Source organism: Chanos chanos, chromosome 3, assembly GCF_902362185.1.
Source record: "Chanos chanos chromosome 3, fChaCha1.1, whole genome shotgun sequence".
NCBI classification, from domain to species: domain Eukaryota; kingdom Metazoa; phylum Chordata; class Actinopteri; order Gonorynchiformes; family Chanidae; genus Chanos; species Chanos chanos.
The window spans coordinates 34,566,359-34,587,500 of NC_044497.1; the positions used below are offsets into that span (position 1 = coordinate 34,566,359).

A 21,142-nucleotide genomic window follows, 5' to 3' on the forward strand; every position below is an offset into this window, starting at 1 on the left:
TCCTTTTACTCCTGATTAAAAAATCGATACAATAATAACAATCATGCGTCAATCTGCATTAATATTACGACCTTCCAAATATTTTTAACAACGTGAGACATACAAAATAGAGCGTGAAAGCACGGAAAGTTCCTCAAATATTTATCCTATACTTCCATGATAATCTTCTCTAACAAAGAATATTGCACTCTTTATTTCAATTAACTTTTCTTTTTTAATTTATTCCTGTGCAAAACAAGTTAGAAACTTCTGACAGGTGGGTAAATACAAATTATTACGTGTCATGCACACGATCAGGTTATCTTTCAAATCATTAATACGATAAATAAATTTAAAGTTAATGCATTTTCTGTCATGCAAAAGCCAGCTCTGCGCGCTGGTCATTGTTTGCTCAGACAGTGTCTATCAGGTTAACTAGGCTATAAATAAATTCCGTGGCATGTCTCTTTCTTGTCAATGCTGCCTGTCGTTTATATAGGGTTTTTGACTTCGCTCACTGAGCATACATGTACTTGTAGTCCATTGTACAACTGTCCACCCCACGCGAGGTTATACAATGTGGGCTACATGACTACATTACCCAGACGCTTTTTCTGTCGGCTACAAGCTGGCTGATTGCGCTCTGGGAGTGTTTTCCATTTAAACAAACACAGTGTGGAAGATGGCGGATAGCGAATAGTGGAGAAAAAAAGAAAAGTGCATTCTTAGTGGTAAACCGATAGAGGTACGTTTACAGCTTTTGTGTTTTGACTTGTGTTTCACCTGAGCCAATTGGTCTCTGTGCACGACAGCATTGTCCCCGGCTTCATATGACGGAAATGCTCCGACTTCATTTGCCACAGCTGTCCTCGGTGACTTGCGACCGAAACGCAACCCTATGATAACCGTGCATGCTGTTTTATTTTGACGGTAAGAGTGAGATCACTTATCCTGAACGTTCATTCGCACTTGGATATTGTAAACTGTCGTGTGCTTCGTGTCTGTGAACGTATAGCGGCGAATTACTGCAGGTCATGTCCGTAGGCAGCCTCAGTGGATTTTACTCTTCTTTTGGTCATGATTTGATGAAGTTTTAAAGGAGGTAGTTACAACTTCAAAAGAAGGGAAATATTAATTCAGAAGGACTCAAGGACAAGACCAATTTCACATAATTCTAATGAATAAAAGAATATAGTTTAAAATTTGTGGCTACTTTAATATCTCACATGCTACTTCTATTCTGTGGATTGCATGAAGTAGGTAGCGCTGAATAAAGTCTGTTTTAAATACCCTCCTCCAGTTTGCGCTGCATATCGCACACTATCGCTCCCGGTATAGGCTATTTTATATGAGGGGAAAGCAAATGGTCAAAAATCTTGCTTTCGCGTGTCCCGAGAATGCTTTTGCTGTAAATGATGTTAAATATCGGTTTGTTCAGCGGTCATGTGGAGACAAATAGGGTGCTCACATTAACGTTTAGGAGAGATGTAGACAGTTCAGTTTACATCTGCGGGGAAGGAGATTAATCAATGCAATAACATTACACCGCAGCGAAATAACTTAAAACGGATGGTGTTCGTCACTTCAGAGAGAGATATATAGTAGTGTTAAGGTGAGAGACCTTGTTGCTCATATCAGTGATAAATCAGTTGTACTTTCTAAGAATAATTCAGTCTACGGGGATTATGGTGGGAAGAAAGTCGTGTATGGATACTTGCACACGTCTCCTGATCTGGACACAATTTGGAGGAACAAATACGCACAAGTAAAATAACAGTAGCATGGAGATCCGATTAAACATGAGCACTGATCAGTAGCTGAGGTGTAACTGCTTACCTTGTGTCCACTTCTTATTACCATTGTCCTGTTTCGTATTTGGCAGTGGTTTTCGACTGAATTTTAATTCTTACTCGAATAAACGTGATAGTAATACATAGCTCCCCGGAAAGTTAAGGTAAGTGTGTAAGTAGCATTCTCATTGTGCTTATGGCGGGGATGTAGGAACTTATTCAGGAATGTGCAGACTTGCTTTTCACTGGTGCGCAAACCAACAACTTGTCTCTTAATCTGTCGCCTAAATCATTTGTTTAGTTCATTTAATTTATCAGCATTGTACAGTGGCTTTGCTAGGATTAGTAACCGTATGTCTGTCTGTGTGTGATTGAGAGAACAATGTCTACAAAGGTTAGCAATCTCCTGTGTTATTATTGCATACTCTCAGCTTAATATCTTTTCTTCACTCCAACTTTCTCTCTCTCTCTCTCTCTCTCTCCCTCTCTCTCTCTTCCTCTCTCTCTTTGCTGTTATTGGTTCATTTTCTTGTCTGTGTCTGCAGCTGCTAACATCTTGTGACTGACTCAATCTTGACACCTTTAATAAAAGCTCTCCCTCTCTCTCATATATATATATATATATATATATATATATATGCGCAAGCCCTCTGTTCAAATATGTGCACACTAATAGACCCCGTATAGTTCTTGTCAGATTTATCAGTATTTGCCAAACATTTCGTGTGCATCAGCAGACAGACACGAACATGAGTAAAAAAAAAAAAAAGCCTGATCACCTACCTTATTTCATATGGCTGGTACATCTCATATATCCCATCAGTTCTTTTTGGACATGATTTATGGTGTGCATAATTTGCGTTTCTCCATGAAACTATGATCTCAATCTGTTCACTACTCCGACAGTACCAAGTTTAAACAGCGCTTACAAAAACACTGAAGAAAATTGTTCTTTTTCTTTGGTTCTTCTAATGGGGGTGAGATTTGAAAAAGGGCAGCGGTTATTCAAAGCCCACAGGATGCTGTAGACTGTACCCTGCCCACCATGTGTTGAAGTGTCAAAATTGTTTTTAGACTTACTATCAGATCAGTTAGGAAATATTTCAACCTTTTTGCTGCATATCCAACTTAAGCGTTGCCTCTGAGTTCAGATTTTAACAGTTGTCCTGCGACCCCCCCCCCCCCCCCCTTTTTTTGGAAACATGTTTGTGAAAGCATGATAAAAAAGATGGAGGGATGAAAAATAGAGATTGAGACCAGAGCTTAACTCCATTTTCCTGTCCTTGCGTGTGTTGTAGGTCACATAATTTTCCTTTAGATTCTGCAGCCAGGATTGGAGTGTCTAGTAAGTGAAGGAGACTGGTAAAATTAACTGAATCAAAAGAGATGACGATACAGAAGGGTACAAAACAAAAAAACTTGACCAAAGATTTTTTTTAAAAAAAAAAAACATTGCACTAGTTAATTAAACTCTTGTGTCCCAGTATGTAATGGACCATGTAAACTAATTTTTTATCAATAAATGTTGTTGAAACCATTGTCTTTACTGATTTAGAATTAGTTTTAGGCTCAGCTCCAGCTGAAGTTAGTGTTTTTATGTTTCGTTTAAGAGGTTAGATGCGTACATTCACTCTAAAACGGACGGTTTGTGTTTGTTCTGTCATTATTTGTGCAATTTACTTTAAAAGTGCAGTTGAGTTTGAAATGTCTGTCACAGTATGCCAGACCCTTTCTCTCCACACAGCTCTCCGTCTGTCGTCGGAAACAAGAGGGGTGTGTCAGCTTGACGCCTTGGCAGTGGAAGCCAGTCCCGTGTTAGCGAGAGATTTACAGCTGCATTTCTCGCACTCTCCCTCTCTTTTTGCGTTTTCTCTTCATACTCTCATTTAGCAGCTTCTCCCTGGCTCCTCTGGTTTGCTGTGGCCACTGTGCCGACGGCTCCTAAATCCTGAAGCTCAGGGGTGGGCTGACGCGACCGGGCTGCTCTGCTTGTGGCTTCACACGTGGGGGGCAGATGGATGGATGGGGGCCTGGTTGACAGAGATGGATCATGGCTGCCTAAAGAAAAGAGAGAGAGAGAGAGAGAGAGTGCGTGTGAGTGAGTGGGGGTAGGGAGGAGAGGAGACTGGTGACTAGGTCAGACAGAGGGGATGGTGGGGGCAGGGGAGCTCACAGGGAGAGAGAGAGTTAAAATCGTGGGCATTGCTGAGTATAGATGCTGAAATTGTTTGCTTATTTGTTTTCTTCTGTCCTTTGCTCTTCTCCTCTCTATCATCCTGCCTCGTTTTGTCAGTAGCTTCACCCTCTTTCACTACTGGCGTTTTGTTGTTTTCTGTCAGACACACTCATCATGCCCGTACCTCTCATTTATCCCGTTATCTCTCTTTGTTATTATTTTTAAAATCTCTCCCCTCTTATTATTCTTTTTTTTTTTTTTGGTGGTCTCTTCCAGACTGCTGGAGTTAGACTGCACTGAACCCTTTTTAGTCCTTTTGACTCGAGGAAAGGGAGACCAGCTCAATGTGTCAGTATGTGCGTAAGAGAAATTAATCTTCTCTGTGTTTCATTGATTTCATTTGTGGAAGAGGGGGAGAAAAGGAGATCTTTTCTTTTCGCTTTTGTTTGTTTTGTTTAGCCTCCACTCCTCTTTGTTTGCGCAGACAGTGAGATGGTGTTGCAGATGCCTACTCTGTTGCAAAAAAAAAAAAACAACAACAAAAAAACCCCCAGATAAAACAGAACTTCATAATTCTTTTTTTCCTCATGTACAAAATATGGGATGACTATACATCATCACTGCTGTTTGTTTGTAAAACATGAAAAACATGGAAAATGAACACCCTCGCCAATGAAATTTTTTTCTGAACAGACATTTTTGGAAATTGGAAATTTTGAAAGGTTTTTTTTTTTTTGTCCATTCTTAATTTAACAGCAGATTAATTCTAAAAGAGTGGGTTTTTTTTCTTATTTGAAGAATGCAGTTTGCTCAAGCTCTTATTTAAGGGAATGTTTGAAAGGTTTGGTAACAGGTGTCATAATTGTTACCTCTTGTTTACCCTCATCAGGTTAAAACGCTATCACGTGTCTTATCTGGAGAAGGGCCACTCTTTACTGTGTTGTGTAAGTGGTTTGCTGTAAAATTACTGGGCCTTTCCTTACTGACATCATGAACCCGTGAACAGTTTACTCTTCTCAGATTTGTCACTCATTCTCACGGTACTTGCTGTGTCAGAACTTTTTGTTTGCACAGTTATAAAAAAGGCCAAACAGAGTTTGTCTTCTGCCTGCCCACAGTCGTAGCTGTGGAGTCGGTTTCTAAGGATCTGATGAAGGTAGAGTGATCCTCTCTGGTCAGGTTTGAAGCTCAAAGTTGTTAAGGAGAGTCTGGACATGTGAAAGATAAGGGAAAGAATTCAACGTCTAACTACCTGTGAATGAGGTAAATCTAAAGTTTGGGCGAAGAAGAGGACTGAACCGAGGCAGAGTGAACCATGAGTGGATTTTAGATCCACAACAATGTAGTAATGTCTATATGTAGCTGTTAATGTCAGCAGTCAACTGAATGGGAGTTTGTGACCGTGGTGATCTTCATGAGTGTATCAGTGGTTCAAACTGTTCAGGAATGCTGTGTGAATCAGTTACTTGATTACTGTATGGTCTTGCAGTTCAGAGTGATCAAACAAGTTCTTAAGATTATGTAGTGTTTGTGGAGGGGTGAGTAGGTATTAAGACTGTGTCTTACTCTGTGCCACTCATTCTTTGAATGGTTTCCAAATGACTCTTAGTGAATACTCTCAATGACATCACTAAGTGTAAGTGGATGATATCCTGTAATAGTTTAACTCATTTGTTGGATCTGTGGTATTAATGACAACCTAAAGCTGACAGGTGTATGTTTATTTCCCAGTTTGCCTTGTAACAGTAGCAGTAGCAGTTTGGTGAAGAGCTGAACAAATTGATTTTCCAAATCAAAATGAAAAATGTACTGGAATCTTTTTTCTTTTTTTTTTCCTTTTTTTTTTGCTCTCTCGCTGTCATTCTGGAAGTCCTTAAAATTTGTCTTAGTATTTGTAACACAGATATTTTTAGTTTGTGCAAAATTTTGTGTTATTACTGCCCATGTATGTATGGGTGAGAGAATGGTGGAGAATCGAGAGACAGAGAGTGTGAGAGACCTGCGCTTGTCATTTTTTGTTACCGTGGCGACTCCCGCTAAAATTCTGAGAGTGTGTTGCATCCAGCTGTCAGGGGTTGCGTGAAGCAGCGTTGCCGTGGCAACCTAGCCCTGCACGCTAGCTCAAGGTCGTTCATTCCAGTACCGCACCGAAAACTGTTGGGCACACTGCACACACATACACACGCTCACCACACACATGCATGGTGAACACGTAGAGCCAGAGAGAGCAGGAGAGTGGTGGACAAGGGGGGGGGGGGGGGGGGGGGGTGCCTATACAATTACAGACCCAACTTCAAAGCAATGGTCACCCCTCCTAGCCAGTTCAGCAGGTGTTTGGTTTGGACAGTTTGAAGCTCTCTCTCTTTGGCGTTTTTCTCTCTCCTCAAAGAAAAAAAAAGAGAAACAAACAGAAGGCACCTCTGGCCCTCAGGCCTCTGTGTCTGATGCCAACTGATAAAATGTTTAGCTGGTCTGAGGGGTAGCAGCCGTTTTCCTGTGACAGAGGAAGAAGGCTCGTATTGTGGAGAGGAGTCCGTCCGTTTTCTTCATAGTTTCACCTCAGGCTGCATCCCCAATTGACTTTATTTTACCTATTCATTTTATTTCATTCATTCATTCATTCATTTATTCATTCATTCTGTGACATTTCAGTCGTGCCTCATCCTCCAGAGTTTTCATCCTGGAGCGGCCAACCTGATGGCCTGTCTCATTCTGAATACTGGCGCAGAATGACTGAGGTACCTGTCCAGTCTGCCCAGTTTCCCCAGCTGAAGTGCTGCATGATGAAGGGGTTGTGTGTGTGCGCGTGTGTTTGTGTGTGACGGTTTTGCGTTAGTTTGAACTATTTTTATGGGTGTGAAAGAGAGCCATTGATTGTCTCTATTGTCGCTTTATTTGTGGACGTGACAGTTTTGTGTCGGTTTCTCATATGGACGTCGAGAGAAACGGTGGAGGAAGACTCCACCTGAAGGGCTGGACTGTGAAAGGGAAGAACGTGCAAGAGGGCAATCTGAGGATTTATTACTTAAGGAAAAAAACTGGCTCTTTATGGTCTGTGTGTGTTCGTGGTAGGGGGTTGGTGGACTTGGCCCCTGTGCGTTTTTAATTCTCTTTTCCATTGTAAAAAAGGAGAGAAGGAGGGAGACAGTGAACGAGAGAGTGGGCTCCATGTAAGAGAATACGAACACTCCCACTACTTGCAAACATACCCCTTCTCTCTCCTCCTTTCTCTCTTTTTTTTTTTTTTTTTTTTTAGATTGGAGCAACAGTAAATGTTACCAGATGCCTCACAGCAAGCAAGTGGCTTCAACTCTGTCTGAACTCCAGGACTGTTACGTGGTTTCTTCCCTCTCTCTCCTTCCCTTCCTCCCTCCCTTTGCCCACCCCTTCCACGTCTCCTGTGTCACTTCTGAAACTTGTGTGTGAGGGCACCCCCCCCCCCTTGGTGAAAACTAGTCCACTGTGGTATTGAAGCTTGCTGTATCTCAGGCAGCTACGTGGCTAGCCTTCATCAGAGGCACGGCCATAGTTATTGAGATGGCTGCCTTTCAATAGTCACTGCCAAAGTCATAAAGTCTTAAGAGACACCATGCAGGACTAAAGCTGAGAGGGAAAAAGAACTTTATTTGATTTATTTTTTTTCTTTCCCTGTTTATGAAAGACTTAGGACAGTGTTTCCCTACATGTCCCAATGGAATGATTCACCTCAAGAATTTAATACAGTCTGTGCAGGTTCATACCCTAAAACTGACTAAATGGCTCATTTTTGGACACATTCATTTGCTTTTTCATCTGGTGTTAAAATTTGTTTTGCCCATGAATTGCCCCAGAACAGATTGTTTATGCGGAAAAAAATTTTTTTAGTGAAAAAGTGGAATTATGCTACATAGCAGAGACACTTCGACTTTATTATCACGATGGAATTGCTCTCATTTTAGACGTTGGTTTTTGAGTCTCAGTGAGGCTCACTTTTTGTGCATAAAAAGATTTTGGACCTCTGCAAATCTTTGAGACGTTATGTGGTTTGGATACAGAATCACTAAGTGAGGGGAAAAAAAGGTGAAACACAAAAGCTGAGAATTATGAGATATTTTGACCAGAATGGGTTTCACAATGCATTCACTATAGATTCAGGTTAGAAGGACTGTGTTTGTGTGTGTGTGTGCTTTTCTGTGTGTTTCTGTGTGCATGCATATGAGTGCGTTTGTGTTTTGAATTGGGTACTGTGTGTTATAATAAGATTTTGTGATACTGAAGGGGGTTTTCATGTGTGTGGAGCAGGGGCTTCAGTCAGGCCTCATTGGGCTTGTGTCACATGATCCAGAGAGAATGCACTCTTCCCTTAGCTCAGCAGTCAGACACCAGTCACAGAGGTAAGGGGGGGGTTTGACTGTGCTGCCTTCTCTTTGCTCTATTGCTGCAAAGAGGGAAAAAAGGGGGGGGTGGTAGAGAGGAGGAATCCATATGACTGAAGGTTTTTTCTGCTTTACTACTGTTGTTAATGAGAGAGTGAGAGAGAGTGAGCGAGAGAGTGTGACTGAGGTTTTACCATTCTACTGCCTGCTGTAGCTGCTACTGCTCCACACAGGCTGAGTTTTAGACTTGGCAATGAATCCACAGCAATCGCAGCAAAAGTCCACAGCAATCAAGTTCAGTCTTGCTTTTCACCAAATCCTTATATTCTCTGCTTCCCGAGCTGTGGTGTTAAGAATGATGTAGAAGAAGAACAAAAATAAATACAAGCTGGTGGTATTTTAAAGCTATCATGGTCCTCTCTGCCTGTAGGCTTTTCTGCACGATGACTGTAATGAATTAGGGCGGTAGAAAGTTCCAGCAAGAACTTTGGAACAAATAGTATTTCAAGAGTTGCCTTTTTTTTTTTTTTTTTTCTTAGCAATTGGATGCAGAACGCTCTGACTTTACTGTCCAGAGGTTTGTCAGGACGCTGTTTAGCTGAATCAAGTGTGTTTTAGCAGTGTTGGAACGAAGGGCTGTCTACCCTTCAGCTCTACAGGAAACCAGTTTCTATCTCTGTATTCAGTATGCTAACTGATATCCTTCAGTTAAAGTCACATTTTAAAAAATTGAGAGACCCTTTTACCATTAGACCAGAATTTTTCTCTCACTTCTCTGACATGTCACCGGGTCACACGTGGCTGTATTGAGATTAAAACAGCATGGTCACTCTGACCGCCATAAATAAACACTCTGTCTATCAATTTGGCAAGATGGGAGAACGGTCGGAAACGGACCAATTAAAAAAAAAAAAGAACAGAACTTTATCAATTATTCACTCGGAGACCACAGATCTGCTCCTGCCTTTCTGAGAGATTTGGGTTTGGCCACCAGGCTTTGAAGTGACGGCCCTGACGGTGGATCCATCTGGGCGGCAGGTGAAACCTCACCCGCAGCCTGCTGGGACGCAGGAGCTGTTTGCAACCAACCACGTGCTTCTCATACGTTTCTGAACCTTGAAAAGATAAATGCAAATAGGTGTTAGATACTGGATCGATCACTCATATTTGTAGCTGTTCATGGGTTGTTTACTTTCAGGACAGGCTCTAAGAAATCATTTCCCTTCTTATTTTGGGGTCTGGAATCCCCTTATTCTTGTTAATCACAGAAACTGTGTCCCAGTTACTCAAAGCATTAAGTGAAGTTCCTAAACCAGAAATGACAAAGATGCTCCCTTCCTCTGATTACCCCCCACCCCCCCAAAAAAACCCCCTACAATAAAAGAAGAAAGAGGGTGGTTTAAGGGCCCTTATTTCCTGTCCAGCCTGATTAGCAGGGGCTGAATTGGGGGCAGTTTATAGCAGTCACATCCTCGTCGCTGTGGCTTTGACCACAGCTCAGCGTGTTTCCGCCCATGAATTTGCCTGGAGATGCTGCCTTTGAGATACGAAGGCCAAACATGCCTGGAGAGCCAGAGTCCAAATCCAGCTCAGCCAGGACGTTCCAGGTTTTAGTGTCATGATATTAAGAGGAAGAGGTTATCAATGTAGCTGGCACATGTAGACATTTAGGTGTAACAGTAAGGTTTTGTTTAAGTTTGAAGATGTTAAAACTTATGCAAAATGTGTTCACTCGTGTTAACGGTTTTGTTCTTATTAAAGTTGAAAGACAAGTGAGGACGTTAGGAGGTGTAGAAGACAGTTTACACCTGACTGTACTAAATGATGACGGCCTCTTAATTACTTCGGTTCCTTTTCTTTGATATTCACCTTTTGTTTATTTTCATTAAAACCATGAAGATCTTTCAGTTGGTTACAGTGATTCTGACTGTACCAAAATGTTGTTGTAATTAGACTTTAGCTCTGTGTGTGTTTTGAAGTGTTTCAGTCTTATCCTAAGTGACAGAATAAAGCCACAGAACCATGACCAAAGGGTAAGTGACACAGCTGTGCTAATTTTCCACAAGTGTTCCATGCCGTAACTCTCTTGCAAAGCAGAAACGATTAGGGAGGGGTGTGTGTGTGTGTCTGTGTGAGTGTGTGTTTTGTAGTTCAGTTTGGGCAGTCACTGTTGGAAGGGTGAGAAGGTGGAACAAAGGGGGGGGGGGGGGGGGGGGGTTGGAGTTGACATTGTTTAAATTGAACTGTTCTTCACCAGGCAATTAACTCTGTAACCCAAGCTCTAGTTGAAACTTGACACCCCCCCCCATACCACCCCCTGAGGATAGGTGCTAAAGAGCTCTTTTGGCTGTGTGTGTGTGTGTGTGTGTGTAAGTGTTTGTATGGAGAGGGGTGTTGCTTGGGCATGTCTTTCAGTGAAGTTTTCAGATTTCCAAAGTGTGTTTCTTGGGTGGTGGAGTGGATTGGCTGTGGGTGGCATTATGAAAAATCTGCACTAATCGGCGACCCAACGGACCACCGCTAAACTTTTTTTTCTTGTTTCCATTGAGACCAACGCATTAGATGCAGTGAGAAACTGAATAGGAGCATTCTGGAAAAAAATAAGCATCCCTTTCCAACGGATAATAAATATTTTTATGATTCGCTTCTACTGTTTGTATTCTGGGACACATTTGACTATGCTGACTATACAAACCCAGTGTTTAGCTGCTTCATTTGTTAAAACACACAAGATGTTTCTGTGCGGTCAGTTCAGTCATTCCTTGTTTCAACAGGCCATACCAAACATCAGTCTATGTGTCTCATGCCTTCAGAAGTCCCAGTGGTTTCTGTAAAGGAAAGGGCTAGAGAGATTCACATGTCTCATCTAGGATAATACAGTTTTCCTTCTGATACCTCCATACTTCTTACATGCATAACTTCTCTCTAACTTCTCAATGTGTCTGATGATTTGGCTTCGTTCCATCTTGGAGCAGGTTTGGGAGCCTTCAAATCGAAACAGTTGGATTCTCCATTAGCATGTCCCAAGACACGTCAAACACTGAAGTCTGTTTAGGTAACTCTAACGTTAGCTTTCTGTGGGAATAAACATGTTGATGCATTCCATGGACATCCATACGTAGAGATGTATGTTGATATGTGGTGGAGTCTGTGTATTGTTCTTCTTTCTGGATTGAGAAAAACATTTATCAGCTTTTATTGTTGACGTCTGTTGTTTTTATTATTTTGGAAGAACTGTTCAGTTTCTCAGACAGGAAGCAAACCTGAAAACGAAAGTCCAAATTGGTGCTAAACCTGTCTTGCGTCAAACAGAATGACATAAGAAGCGTAGTAATAATTATAGCTTTCATGCGTGTAACAAAACCACGAACTATATCAACGTCTTGAAAATTTCACCCGTCGAAATTTTCCCCCCCAACAGTCTAGGTCGTAGTAGTCAAACATTTGCAATGTGAGATACAGTGGAGGATGTCTCAGAATAGCGTTTCTTCTTTGAGATGATGTTTTCTCTTGCTTTCAGCTCGGTGCCGACTGCACTGCAATCGATTAGAAATCATTTCTTTCCCCCGTTCTCCAGCCCTACAGTGACAGCACTCCGTCCTCTGTCTTGCCATTCTCTGAGCATTGCTCTCTCTGCTTGGCCATATTGATTAAGTGCTGCTATTGTGTTGACTGCGTTTTTTAGACATGGCAGGGGCAGGGCTGCAGATGGATTCAGATCCAGAGAGTTCTGTGTTCTCTCAAAAAAGATTGTTTGTTTGTGTCTAAACATATCCTGTCCTTCCCCAAAACCAAACGACTCAGAGCTGGAGGAAAATAAACAAATGATTTGATTAACTTGTTTTGTTGTTGTTTGTTTGTTTTTTTCCAAACTCTCTTGTACTGGTCATTAGAAATGAGACTCTGGCCTCTTCTGTCGTTTAAATAGAGAGCTTAAGCGAGGGAAAAAAATGACATAAAGAAGAAAAGAGAGGGAACAAAACGTCACAATTTAAAGCAAAAGACCTGTGGAGAAACACAAGGTGCAAGGAAAGAAACATCAGATTTTTGTACTTTAATTCTTGAGTGGGTTAAAGTTCGATATGAGCTGCTGCCTCATTCTGATTGGCTGTGGAAAGGTGAAATTAAAACCACGGTAAACTTTTGACCCCGCAGTGGGAAGGAGGAGCAGAGTGGGAACGCCCATTGCTGGCAGAGCGTTGGCTTCTCTCTCTCACTCTGTCATGAATACATAAGGCACAGCATGCAGAGGGGAGGGAGAGAGAGAGAGAGTGTGTGTGTGTGTGAGAGAATGAGAAAGGGAGAGAGGGAGGGGCAGAGAGAAGGAAAGCGCAAATAAGGAGGGGGATAGAGAGAAGAGGCAGCAGGAGAGGGGGTTGGGGAGGGAAAAGAGAGAGTGAGGTAGAAAGAGAAAGGGGAGGGGAGGAGTAAGGGATCACAGAGAGAGAGAGAGAGAGAAAGACAGAGAGAGGGGCAGGCTGACAGGAGGAATGTAGCCCTATTTTAACTGGATGCCATAATTGCTGACATTTTTTGTTTAAGTAGAGAGAGAGGTGTGTAAGGGCATTCTAAAGGGAAAGCCTTATGTAGTCTGGGCTGGCCAGTGTGATTTTTTTTTTAACACACTGTTTTCCTTCCTTACTGATCAAACAGTTCAGGGGACAGCTCACAAATATAGTGAGTTATTAAGAGCTCCTGGAGTTAACTAAGAGGGCATCTCTCTCTCTCTCTCTGCTTGCCTGGCTTTGGTTCTGTGTTGTGGAAATGTAAGGTATTTGTGGTGTTAGCCTGAGCCAGTCCAGGCTGTGTTAATGTGACAGTGTTTTATAGTTTTCTCTTCTTTTTGCTCCTGAGTTTCTGCTGGTTTCTGCTCAGAAGCACAGATGAAAACTGCTTGTTTGTAGAACATTTTCTCCCGCACACCTCCAGGCACCTCTGGCAATGTTCAGTAATCTTTTTGTTATAGTTCAATATCAGCGCAACAATAGCGCAATTTCTTAGGTCTTTTTTTCTCTCTAATTTCAGTGTAATTTTCCTCTTTAGTGAGAATTCAGCGTAGTGTTCCAGAGACTGTTTGTGATATTTCGTGTTGTGTTAGAATTTCAGTGGATAGAGAGAGAGAGAGAGAGGATATAGGTTTACTGGGAGAATTATGAGAATGGAAAGAGAGAGACGGAGAAGATTCTGAAGGTGAAAAGTGTTTGGGATGGGAAAAGAGGATGAGGAGGACAGAGAGCCCTGCTAGACTCAAGCACTGTGCTGCTCTTCCCCATTTTAAAACAGTGCATGAGAATTTGAGTTAGTGGAGAGAGAGAGAGAGAGAGAGAGAAAGAGAGAGAGAGAAAGGAAGGCAAAGACAAAGGGAGACAAGAAGGGGGACTGAATGAGTCGAAGGAGAAAAGAGAGTTGAAGGACAGTTAAACAAGGACTGCTAGAGAGTCGAAAATAGGGGATCTCTCTCTCTCTCTCTCTCGTAGCATGGTGCTCAATGGGCACCATATGGCTGTGTAATATATGGATTTCTCTGCACAAACATTTTTCCTCTCCAATCCAATTACCTCAGCCTGAAGAGACAGCGCATTAGATAAGGAGACCCCCAGCTAACCGCTAATGGGGGAAGAGATTGATACAGCAGAAAAGAAGATAGAGATTTCTCAACATAGCAACTCTCTTCTTTTTACTCTGCCCCCGCCATCACTCTAAATATTCCAAAGAAACATGGTATTTTACTCTTTTACCTCCCATGTTTTTACAATTTATTTTTATAGGTTAATGTGAATGTTCATTTAAATGATTATTAATGTAAAACCATGTATGCAGGCTAACAAGCATAGTTCTGAAGAAACATGATTTTGAATGTGTGTAGTGGTCGTGTGTACTTTCATTTTGTTCATATCTGTTCAGTAATGTCTGTTTCTGCTTGAATATATTTGGCACTGTTTGTGGCGTTTTGTATTTGTGCATTACTTTGCTTGTTGCCATGCAGTTTTCTGCTTTTCCTCTGTGTGCCTTTTGTGTGTGGGAATGATGGATGACAGGCAGGGAGTAAATGTGATTTGGATGCTCCAGCAGGACTGTGTGTGTGTGTGTGTGTGTGTGTGTGTGTGCACGCGCATGCGCTCTCTGGTCTCATTGCCAGTAAGATTTTGTGTGTGGCTATTCCTCTAGGAGTATCACACTGTCAGTGTGATTTGAATAGCTCAACAGCTGTGTGCTTTTGTGTGTGTGTGTGTGTGTGTGTGTGTGCGTGCGCGCGCGGGGGGTTGTGTGCATATGCGTGTGTTTGTGTTGTTTGTGTAATAGACTTAACACTGAGTGCTTTGCCTCTTCCTTTACTTTCTGGATGACTGAATTGTCAGCCTCTTTTTACTGTTGTCTCCTCTTACGTTTACAGATTTAAGCTTATGGAAGGAAAAATGGATGGAAAGCATGACTCTTAATAAAACGTAATTCTGCTCTCTTACTACATGAAGGAGAGAGAGAGAGGTGGTAGACAGAGGGAGGCTGAGTTCGGAAGGGGAGGGTGAGGGAGAGAAAAGAGGCATCTCTCTCTCTCTCTCTCCCCCTCCTATTCTTGAAATGAGATTTTGATCTGAATGTTGCTCCTTAACCGTTGTTTTTACCTGAAGGGTTCTGTTTAATTTTGCTCCTAGAACCAGAGCTAGGCTTGGTGGGAATCCAACCACTACTAAGCTTTACCTGTCTGGCACTAAAAACATATCAGTGCGTTGTCATGGAATCCATTTGTGAAGAGGTGAATTCTGTTATATGGTAATGGGCATTTCCATGTCTCTGCACCTCTCTTGGCCAGTTTTTGTGTTAAGTTTGCTTTCCTCATCTCTGATATTTTTACGTTTGCTTCACCTCTCATTATATGCACAAATTCCAAGGAAAAAGATTCATTATGATTTTATTTATCTGAAACAGTTCTTAACAACCAAAATAGACATGGAGATGCCCTCTTTTCATGCCAGTTTTCTCTTGATTTAATGTTTTAACAGGCAAGAGGGTCTCTAATGAAGGATAAAGGGTACTGTCAAAGAGCATACTTCCCTCAAGTTTTATCAGTTTAACAAGTTTGAAGCCATGTTAAACCAGCACTAAGAATCTTATGGTAGAAATTGTAGGCCAGAAAAAAAAACCAAATGGCCTGTGATGGATTATGGGAAATATTCAACTTTGCACAGAAACAGAATTTTTTCACAACAGGTCAGTTCCATGATTACATATGGAATTTGTCAAGACTGTTGTCCCAAAGGTTGATCAAAATGATCAGATTTTTGTCACCATAGGCAGATATGCCAACGTCACTTTGATGTAAACATGGACCTTCAGCTAACACATTTCCTGTCACACATAGTCAAAACAATGTAATTAGACCTCAAAGTAAGCCGGCGTTGACCATTTTTTGTAACGGTCGTAGTTTTACCAACAGTAGTCAAGCTTCAGAACTGAATTACACTTGCCAAAATGATTGTTTAAAATGTACTTTTTGGATGACCGTCTGAGAGAGGGTATAATCTGGGGAAACAGAAATGCTTTTAGCATGCTTGGCGTCTTTGGACCATGATAGAGATTCGCTACAGACATTTTGATTATCTGAAATAAAATTGTTCCAGAGATCCGCTGCAGTGATGCTCAGACACACAAAGATGTGAATCAGATTAAACTCAGACATACAAGAGCACTATCTTCTCCTTCTTTGAGGACATCCATTTTAATGGTTTGAGTTCGAAAGGTTCTGGGAGACCAGGAGCAGTGCTTGCTGAGAGATGTCTGGACTTTATTTGTAGAATATTGTCTCTCACTGGTCATGCCTCTGCATGCTGAAGCTATTTTTGTCGTCCTAATCTTATGTTGCTCTCAAAGATTTAGATTTGTCACTCTGACATCTTTCATTCCAATCATTCTAATTACTATATTCTCAACTACTCCTGATTTTCAATCTTCACAGCCTGATGGAAATGTTGACTTGTTTTTTGCGTGTGTCTGTTAAATATGTGTTGGAATGATGTGGTTACGCTGTCAGCTCATTTTGCATAATAAGTTCAAGAAGCAGTTGTAAAAAGTATCATTTAGGAGTGCATTCGTAAGGCGGAAACTATATGTGTGTGTGTCATATGGCCTTTGACATGAACTTACTGAATATGTACACAGTTGCATATAAACGGTCCTATTTTCTCTGTTACAGCAATAATCTGCGGCATCATACCATTACCTCCCCATTTTTGTGCTAATACTACAAAACAGCAGCACATTGCGCACAGCTGACTGTTAAGCACTGGTCAGTTCGCACAGCTGACTGTTAAGCACTGGTCAGTTTGCACAGCTGACGGAGCATCACATTGCTACACAGTTTACACAGCTAGCGTTGCAAAAGGAATGACAGGGGCGTCGTTTGCTAAGCTAACCCAGAAAGCAAGACGGTTGACACAACTGTTAGTAGGACTAAGACGGGATCAGTGACACAGTGCAGTTAGGTCTGCAGCATGGGCGGTGTGTGGGGCTTCATTGATTGACCCTCTTTTAGTAATTAGGTCTGTTTTGCCTCCCCTCCCCTCTCACTGCTTCCATAGAGGTATAAATCATCTTTGGCCTTCCTATGCTGTAATTAGATTATAAATAGTCACAGCAGAATGTTTGGAAACTGTGTAATTTTCCTGTGGAGGGGTGTAATTTTCCCTGTTTTTTTTTTCTATCCTTCATTTTCAAATCATTATCTAAGGCCCTAAATTATAGTTTCTCTCTCTCTCTCTCTTCCCTCCTACCTCATTCTCCCTTGTTTTCTCTCTCTCCTTTCTTTTTTATCCATTCCCTCTCTCATGCTGTTTGGTCCCCCACCCCAGCCTTTAGTTTTCCATTGATGTGTACATATTGTTCTGTTTCTTGAGAAGCAAGGACAGACCTCTGTTCTGCTTGAAGGGGAAAATGAGTTTAGTTACCTCATTGTCTGCTGATCCCCCCCCCCCCCCCCTTGTGTGCTAGGACTTGTAAGGACCACACACAAAACAGACACACACACACACAAAAGCAGACACACGCCACTTCAAGTGCACTCCTGGAGTGTTTCATGGAAGTTCAGGAGAGGGTAAAAGCAATGTTGTTGTTATTGTTGTTATCTTCTTCTTCTGTTGTTCTGTCGGTGACTCCTGCCTAATTTTACAGCTAAACCCAGAAAGTGACCATACGTGCTTCTCTTAGTTCTATTTCTCTTTTTCTCTCTCTGTCTGTGCCGCCTTCTACTCACCCTCTCACTCCATAGGAGGACTTTTATCTGCTTGGCTGAGACTCCTAGTGTGCAGTTCTTAATAGGATGGATAATTGCCCTTTTCTCTCTCAGAAAAGTTTTATAGTGGAGGGTTTGAAAAGTGCATGCCTGTCCACACATGTCCTGCACATGTCTCTTAGAACTCACTGGCATAATTTCCCTTCATCTCTGAACATACACTCAACACTAGGCTCATTTGACCCTCTGATAACCCTCCAGCCTTCCTATCTGATATTGACGTGGTCATGCACTGCCCCTTCAGGCTTGGCCATAGGTTACTTCTCCAAATAGATATTCATTGACCGGTCAATTGTTCTACATTTATTTAATTGAATTTTTATTGGTGGCTCTGTCGGCTGGGTGACACCTGATTGGTTTTTTAAGTCCCAGGATATGAATGCATTTTTCGGTGCGGCTGATCTGTATTGAATATTATAGACAGCGATCCATTTAATGGAAGATTTGACTGCGAGTTAGGTTGGTTTCAGTGGTGCTTTTATTAACTTGTGAGTTGTGTAACACATTTGTAGAATTTAAGGAAATTGAGGTTTTCAGTGGGTAGCTGCAGACCTTTGCTTCTAGGTTGATGAGGGAAGAGTCATGTCCTGTTTACATTTGTTTTGTGTTTCAAAATGGCGTTTTCAACCGCCTTGCTGCTGGTTAGAAGAAAAAAAAGAAGAAAAAATAGAGAAGAAGAGGCCCGTTGGACTACCGCCCAGCTCCTCTCCGATTCTCCCCAGGACGAAACAACAGGAAGTCATACTAGAGAATCTATTTCCTGTTGCTGCAGTATTATAGTGCAGAAGTCCAGTGGAGGGTGATTAAATCAGAGAATTGAGTTGTCCAAAGCTCACTGTGTGTACACGCATTATCTTCATACGTTCCTGCTTCCGGCCGCTCTTAACTGCCGGTTTGAACTTTGAAACTGTGACAGTTCCAATCCTGTAAGATTCCAAGAGCTGCAAACTGAACTCAAATGCATCCGAACAGTACTCGTGCCTCAGCGTTGATGTGACACAGGTCTGAATGGTGGATGAGTACACTTCACCATCAGACTGTGTGGTAGGATGAATGAAGTCAGTTGAAGTGATTTGTTTAGAGTGTAGTTGAGGTATTTAGGTACTCATTCCATTGCGTTCTGGACCCCCTGCCCTCATTTCTTGTCTTTCTTAACCCAACTCTGAACACACAACACATTTTGTTTCAGCAGAGTCCTCAGGCTGGCTATAGTACATCACGGAGCTGGCAGCACTTCACTGGGAAGCATGACTCACTCTTGGACAGGTTTTTTCCCCCCTTTTATTCCTTTTCGTTTATTATACACATTTCCATATGTGGCCAGAGAATTGCCACACCCAGCTGCTTTGCACTCATGCTGCTTCAGTCCCCTTCGTCAGTCCTCTCAGGGAATGATCGTCAGCTTCAGTCCCCTTCGTCAGTCCTCTCAGGGAATGATCGTCAGCTTCAGTCCCCTTCGTCAGTCCTCTCAGGGAATGATCGTCAGCTTTGGTGAAAATACACTGGAATGTCTCCATCTTCCCGATGACCACCCTGAATGTTATGACATGCATTGATAGGTACATCATGGTGGGTCTGGTTGGAGACAAGTGAGATGTATTTAGCCAATCACAATCATCATAATGAGTACGACCGCACCGTGCTCATTATTTTTAGCGCTGGTAATTTTACCGGTCAGTTCTGTTTTTTGGTTGAGTCCTTACTGAAACTGGTCAGTAAAACGTTCTTCAGATGAGTGAAGCAGTTTATTTTGTCTGGCATTTTTGGGGCAGTTTCACTTTAAAAAAAAAAAAAAAAAATGACACATACATACACGCACGCACGCACGCACACACGCATGCACGCTGTGGTAGGCAGAGGTCTATGACTTTCTGTGCTGTTCTTCATCAGTGTGTGCTGTGCTGTGCTGTGCTCTGTCGTGGGCCAGGTGCCAGTTTGTGGTTTGGCTTCCATTTGCATTCTCTCTAACTGCTGCTGTTGTTACAGAGATGAAACTAAGCAAAGTCACACAGAGTTCACACTCTGTGTGTGTGCCCATGTATGTGTGTGTTAATGCCCTTGAGAGCTGAGATATTGCTTTTGCTCTTTCAGTGCCGTTTCTGATGGAGAGAAAAATGGGGAAAGTGGGAGGAGTGGAGGAAAGAGTCAAAGTATTGACGGAATGACTACTGTGCCCCAGAGATGGTAAAAAAGGAATGCAAGCATAGGGACAGAGAGAAAGGAGATGCTTGCATATGTGGAAGTCACTCTACACATGTTCACACACCTTCTTCTGCAGTTGGTTTTTCTTTCCTTTTTTTCTTTTCTTTTTTTTTGTAATTCATAGCTATTGCTCTATGGTGAGTGGAATTGTGTGTATGTCCTCTTACATATTTGTATGTACTTTTGTGTCTGTTTCTCAGAGTGTCTGAACCCAGATCACACAACACTCATCTGTCAGGCATCGCCTGCTCTCATTGTCTTAATTATTCAACTTGGACAGAAGTCTTTGCCCACAAAGGAGATCAACACACACACACATGCACACTCATACATGGTACATGCACACTCTGCAATGTCTCTTCAACACATATTTTCCCATTCAGCTATTCTAAAAATAACCATAAATTCTAACCTTTAACTAGGAGCATCAAAGGAAGAGGGGGACAGTGACATCATAAAGGGAGGTGTGGTATTTTGCATGGGAACCAATAGAATGTTCTGATTCTTTTGGATCCACTATAGTGTCTAAAGTGCAGCAATTGCTTTACTAAGAATCTTAGTGTTGTCTCCTTCAACTGTCAGGCTCTTAAACAGAGACGTCCTCCCTTTTCAGAATTTCACCTGTTTTTTGTGACTGCTTATTTAAACAAGTGAAAGCTGAGAGATTTGTTCGTGATGCTGCAGTGCCTCCACTGTCATCCTTGAGCTGGAATACACTTAGAATTGTTATTTGGAGAGAAACAACGTAAAGTTTTGAAGTTTTTAAAGTTAAACAGCACCCCCAGATTGCTATACTTGGCTCTGAGAATTAGCTCTGACTTGCGTGTTTAAAGTCTCAAAAAGTCATCATGTTTTTAGTCCCCCACACGGATAGACAAACTGTTGGCAATTACTTTAGCCCGACCGTTACTTTTCAGTTCAGTTTATCCTCTTTTTGTAAGTAATGAAACTCTCATTTCTCTCCTTTTGTTTTTGAGTCTCTATTAGCCTGTGTGGTTTATTCAAGCACAAAGGGGCTTTCGTGATCATTCTGAGACTCAGCTGTAGATGGAAAGTGAATAGAAAGCGTGGATGCTTTTTGTTTCTTCTTTTCAGTTTCAGTCAAAGTGAAAACAGTCCCCGTTTTGTCACAAATATGCCGTAAATTTCTCAGTTTAAGCAGTACCTCTTTTTTTTACCCCCTCTCTCTCTCATTCACTCTCTCTCTCTCCCCTCTCCTTCTTTTCCCCGTTTCAATTAATAGCAAACCCATAGGGAAAGAAGGGGCTTTGTTGGTTTGTGAGTGCTCATACATCACCCAGACTGAAACACTCCTGACAGCCTTCAGCTGGTACCAATCACAGGGTGTAAGGAA

General features: G+C 41.9%; 1 protein-coding gene across 1 annotated transcript in view; it reads left to right on the plus strand.

Moving 5' to 3' along the window:
* Positions 1-665: 665 nt before the first annotated feature.
* The window catches only part of LOC115807987 (nuclear receptor coactivator 3), a 51,544-nt gene continuing 31,067 nt past the window's right edge, over positions 666-21,142 (plus strand). The window contains exon 1 of the mRNA XM_030769213.1: positions 666-724. The gene's annotated coding sequence lies outside the window, so the exon portion shown is untranslated. The remainder of the gene's footprint in view (positions 725-21,142) is intronic.